The sequence below is a fragment of the Babylonia areolata genome, chromosome 1 (assembly GCF_041734735.1).
Source record: "Babylonia areolata isolate BAREFJ2019XMU chromosome 1, ASM4173473v1, whole genome shotgun sequence".
NCBI classification, from domain to species: domain Eukaryota; kingdom Metazoa; phylum Mollusca; class Gastropoda; order Neogastropoda; family Buccinidae; genus Babylonia; species Babylonia areolata.
Genome location: NC_134876.1, coordinates 71,638,170 through 71,644,217, shown reverse-complemented (window position 1 = coordinate 71,644,217; position 6,048 = coordinate 71,638,170). Strand labels below are relative to the sequence as shown.

Here is a 6,048-nt window from a genome sequence, read left to right as displayed (position 1 = left end):
TTGAAGGTCCAGTTTCTGAGCACTTGACCTTTCTGCCATTTGTGGTGTGGCATTGTGGACCAATTTGTACACTTTGATGCCTCTTGGGAATTAAAACTGAGATAAAACTGACAGAGAACAATCTCATGCTATTAAGTTTTCCTTTAAAATACGCCTTTTTTTGTTTTTGTTTGGAATGTATTAATTTTGAGTATGAATTGCATAGTGGCCTTTTTGTCTGGGGGCTGTATGTAATTTGTGAACTATAAAGCTGTGGGCATGTGGGTCACAAGTAAATGTTCACATATGGCAGATCTTTCCTTTGAATTTTCCCAGGCCAACATGTGCAGACCTACTTGTGCTATGATCCTTCCCATGTGAAAATTCATGCTAGGATAAAATATGCTAGGTTGAGATCCATTTAGAAATCTGGGTTCTTTTTACTTTGTTGGCAGCCAGACTAGAAGACATATTCTGACTCCAATCCATTGATAGCCAGGTGTGCTAGAATGTTCAAGAGAACCAAAAAACAACAAAAACAAAACAAAACAGGTCAATCAGAAAAGAAGACTGGAACTCGGAAAACTGAAATGGCGAAGTCAAGACTGATTACAGTCGGCAAAATGAAAGATGGCAACTCCGCCTTTGAGCTCTATTGACTGAAAAATGTGTGTACCAAGATGGCCTCAGGCATATATCATGTTTGTCCATGACTGGTGAACTCAACAAGGCTCCATCATTTGCAGTACTCCAAAAAGTAAATGATACAATTGCAAGTGGCATATCACCAGGCAATGATTAAAAAAAAAAAAAAAAAAAAAAAATTATACCCTCACCGGAGATAAGGAAATCAGCATGCAATAAGCTCCTCAGCCTCTACTGGTGAGAAGTTCACAGCAGTCACTCAAGAAAAGCGAGATGCCAAAATAGTCAACTTGTTCAAGTGCAGAGTTGTCCACAGTGAATCAACCACTATGTGTTCCATAGAATCTCCGTCTGTGACTGGTGGGCAAGGTCTTTGCCTGAATCCTTCTCTCTGGACAACAAAACCCTGATAGTATATGTTTACACTCATATTCTAGTACAGCTTCAGGTCAGAAAAATCTAAGTTGACGTGATGATTTCAGTCAGACAGTCACAAGAGAAATATAAGCAAAGGAGACTTTATACTTGGTTTCTGCCTGCCTCACTGAGACCTTGAACCTTGCCAACAGGAGTGGACTGTTCAAGATTCTGGAAGAAATAGGCCATCTTTTCAAAACTGCTGAATTTAATTGTCTACTGTCAAACCAACAAGTGCAAGGTACAGTTTCCTTTGGTCTAAAAATTGATAGATTCCTTCAACACTGTCAGTAGAGAAAACAGGGTGCATACTTGCTCCTACATTGTATGACATCTGAGAGCTCTTGTCCTTTGCCTCAGGTGTTTACTTACATGACAGGTGAGACATCATTTCTTTTTTTAACTGTTGAGTTCTACTGAATCCTGTTAGAACAACACACTTAAATACAGTTTATTTCCCTGCAGCACTGAAAACAGGATAGTATCATCTGCATGCATCAGAGGCTGAGAATGGAAAGACTCTCCCTGGACTGGCATTTTTTAAGGGGAAGCTAGGTAAACTCTCTTTCTAAATGAGGGGCTGGTTTGAACTAATTTTGGCTTTATGACAGTGATGGACAAGGGCTGCTCTAAGGGGGGCAAAGTCCCCTGGGTCATTGTATTTGTAGTAAATAGCACAAGGCAATGGCCTTGTTTGATATATTGAAAACTGGGTCACTATATTTGTAGTAAATGGTACAAGGCAATGGCCTGGTTTGATATTTTGAAAACTGAGTCATGTTATTTGGAACAAAATGGAACAACGTCATACTGTTTTCCTGTATTTTGTTTGCGAAAAAAAAGGCTCTCTCTTATTTTGTTTATTACAATTGTCATGACTGATGTTGCAATTCTTTCTTACTGCGTAGTTCAAAATATGTCTATTCTTTTTGTCACCAATTTATATATTCATATCCATCTTAATAATAATTTTTTTTCTCCTGTAATTTGTTTCTTAGTATTACATTTCTTGTCATTAAGAATGCATGCAGTTATTCTTCCTATGACTCATTATCTGTTTCTTCATTTTTTTCCATTCACCTGTCATTTGGTGTGTTTTTTTGTTTTTTTACATTTTGTTAAAACAATTTCAATTACTGTTCCTCTGTTACTCTTCTTTCATGAAAAATAACAAAAACAAAAATGTGCAATTAATTTTATTGACTTCAATAAATACATATTTTTTGTTTACATTTATATTTATCTATTGCTCTAAAAAAACATGATTGTTCATTCTGCACACACACATCAATCATGAATGATATTTCACATTCACTGCCAGGCATCTCTGTAGTTCATTAAGGCTGATCAAAGACATAAGGTGAGAGACTGGATTACTATATTCCTTATCATTTATAAATCATTGTTGCTTTAAGCCCTGTCAACCACATTCAGCTATATTTGAGCTGAAAATACTGTCAGTATCCATCAGACAAAATGTTGAAACACACACACACATACATGAACAAAATAAGGAAAGAAAAGGAGGCAGTCATAATCATGCACACACACACAAAAACAACCAAGTACATGTCTCTGAAGCTGACCTTTTTTTCTTTTTTCTTTTTTTTTTATAATAGAAAAACAACAACTTTAACACAAATACACAAAAACACACAATAACATACAATAACAGACATGCAAAACAAAAAATAATGCCAGCAGGGAGCAAGGAACACATATGTCCTGGGTGCAAAAAAAAAAAAGAAAAAAAAGAAGAAGACAACATGACAATGCCTTCTTATCAAATCCAGAATAAGACAACAAAAAATATTCAAGGCTTTCTGGAAAAAAAATATTGATGAATGGTTCATCAAGGCAGACATGGGAGGCAAGGCCCGCATGACTCTCATGTGATACCCACTTAATACACAAAGATTTTTTTTTTAACAACCAAACAAAATAAAAATTTAAAAAAAAGACATTGCAAAGCAGTTTCCCAGGAAAAAAAGAATACTTATTTGATATGATCTTGACCTCTTAATTTACAAAACATTTATATTCTGACTAAAACACACCAGCTGCTATGGCAAAGTGGTTAGCATTGCAGACTTATGGCTGGAAGGGCATGGGTTTGATTCCTAGCAGAGACAGGTTTTTTGGCCCATGGCAATCTCCTACCCACAGTTAAGTGTGCTGTGGGCTTAAATGGGAAGACTGGGACCACACAGTCAAGTATCATCCACTTCACGGATGCGTCTTTGGGTGTGCTGCCCAAATTTCCTGACCAACACTGCAAGTGTCTGTATCTCTCAGGCCTGGTTAATGCCAGGATATCATTATGAAAGGAAGCGTATAGTACAGCCTTGTAATGCAATCACAAACCTAAATGGATTTCCATTAGCAACATTGTCACCATTACCATCCTTCTCCTTAATCTTCAATAAAAAAAATAAAAATATATATATATAAAAGATTTTAAATGAAAAAAGTCCCAAAGTCTGTGGCCTTTCATGCCCTGCTCTCATGGTGACCTTAGTTTTGATCCCCCTCCACTTCTGTACTTGAAGTGAGTTCTGTCAAGGTCTTCAGAGTTGGCAGATTCATAGGGGACTGTCACTGAGGGAGAGTGGTGGCAGTCTCCACACTAAGGGATGCTCACTCAGTCTGGTTCCGCAACTGGAAGCTATTAGGGGGCTTAGAAGCTGATGTGCTAACAGGCACTACTGAACACCATCGAAGTGACGCAGCATCAGTGCAGGGTCTCCTCTGGTGTGTGGTCTCCTGGTCACCTAATACTGATAGTTCCCTGCAAACTGCCAATGCTGGGGACAGCAACAATCAAATGCAGGTGTGGTTGTTTATAGGGATTCAGAATGAGTGGTGGGGGAGGAATCCCACTGAAATGGTGCAGATGATGGGACAGAACACACACACACACATAATAATAATAATAATAATAATGTTAGATAAAAAAAATAAAACTTTAAAAATAATGATAATTAAAACAAACACCCCCAAAAACGGAGTATGGCTGCCTACATGGCGGGGTAAAAACGGTCATACACGTAAAAGCCCACTCGTATGCATATGAGTGAACGTGGGAGTTGCAGCCCACGAACGCAGAAGAAGAAGAAAAAAAACAAAAAAACAAACGCAGTTCTATCATGCTTTTATGTTCTATTTTCTAATACACCATGTTGCGACCTTGACCTTTGAAATGTGACATTGACTCTTTATTCAGGTTTTGCTTATACCATGAACAATCATTGTATATAATTTCATGAAGATTATATACAAGACCTACTCTTTCTTCCATATTGAAGTTTTTCCTATCATTATCATATGCCATTTTGTGACCTTGACCTTAAACTTCTGGTTAAAATTATATTTATGAGTGGATCATGCTGTACCCATGACTAGTTTCAATGCCGAGTTTGATTAAGAATAGAGGCATGATAACGTCTCCATCAAGCTTTTTTAATTTTGCCAAATAATGACCTTGACCTTTGACCTCTCACCCTGCCTTTTCCTCATCATAAAGCGGATAGTCCTACTCACACCTACCAAGTTTGTTTTTATCTATCCAATTTTAGTAGCCAAGAAAACACACACACACACACACACACACACACACACACACACACCATCATTTCATTCTCACTTTGTTTGCACAAAATCAAAAATAAGAAAGGAAGACTGAGTCGACAGAACGAAAAGGAAAAGACCAGAAACAAATATAGAGAGTGACAGAAAAGAAGTTTTCTTGCACAGAAATAGTGAGGAGGGGGTGGGGGGGGGGGGGGGGGACAAACCCCAAAAAAACCTAGCCCCACTCTCACCCCGTCACTCGTCTCTGGTCATGCATGGTCACTATCAACGAAACCGAAAAAAACTAATGCATACTTCTAAATTCTAAAGTTCGGTTTCTTTGTGCACATTCCAGCATCCGACAATGTTTACTTACAGTTAACTTGCTTGACACGTATTCTGCCTGGCGTTTTGCCCGCCAATAATTACTTAGGCTTGCATCAGCTCAAACTTCTCTCGAACTCTGCAGCCCGCCACCAGCGTCTATTGTTGTTGCTTTTGCTTTTATCCTGGGCGTCAACCTTGAACTGATTCTTTTCGCCACGCTGACAGCACGCGCTGTGCACGCGGAAAAAAAAAAGGAATGTTGAGGGAGAGGTGAGGTTACTTACTATTCAGAGGGCGAGTGGACGGTGGGACCATCGAGCTCAATTGTCGGCTCAGTGGGTAGACCGCGTACTGAGAGCTCGTTCAACATGGGCTGAGTGTGACACATTCATACGTAACAGGTGTATCACTCTCTGTTTCTCAGATCTCTCTCTGGTAGATGAGCAGTGTGTGTCGGGTGTAGGTGGCGACGTGAAAGAAGTCTTCGGGAATTTCATGATGACGACGATAATGATGTGTGTTGTGTGTGTGTGTGTGTGTGTGTGCGCGCGCGTGCGTGTGTGCATGTCCGCGCGCGAGCTTAGTGTTCACCACACTGTATTCAGGTCTAGTCCAGGGCCGATACAAAAATGGTCCAAAAGTGTGCAACAAAACCGTTCTTTTTACGGCTATGAAATGGAAAAAATTATACTGATCACACTCAGTGATATAAAGTTTACCACTGTTGGTGGAGGTGGGGTGGGATGGGGACATATAATTAGATTCTGATTTTTAATAATCATCATTCACACTTCTACCCGTGAGAGAGCGCTACAAGGAGTCACAAGGCGAGAAGTGTGATGGTGGTAACGCAAGCGCGTGCAGCTCCCCAGAAAGCAAGTTTAGCGCGGTACAGTAGGCTACATGTGACTGACTGCTGCCGCGGCGCTGATGCTGACCTGTGGTCACTGGCTGAACTGCGGCAGATAACAGATACCGTCCAGAAAGAAGAGCTGTTTTGGGTCAAAAGGAAACAAACATTTTCAGTTTCATGTATTGTATACTAAAGATGTAGAAGACGCAAGTTTACTTTTATGAAAGTTTTCCATTTTGGAATCTATTGTCCCTTCA

At 39.5% G+C, this 6,048-nt stretch overlaps 1 protein-coding gene across 1 annotated transcript in view; it reads right to left on the bottom strand.

Moving 5' to 3' along the window:
- The window catches only part of LOC143286932 (carbamoyl-phosphate synthase [ammonia], mitochondrial-like), a 48,880-nt gene extending 43,532 nt beyond the window's left edge, over window positions 1-5,348 (bottom strand). Inside the window, exon 1 of the mRNA XM_076594896.1 lies at window positions 5,223-5,348. The gene's annotated coding sequence lies outside the window, so the exon portion shown is untranslated. The remainder of the gene's footprint in view (window positions 1-5,222) is intronic.
- Between the last annotated feature and the right edge of the window lie 700 nt (window positions 5,349-6,048).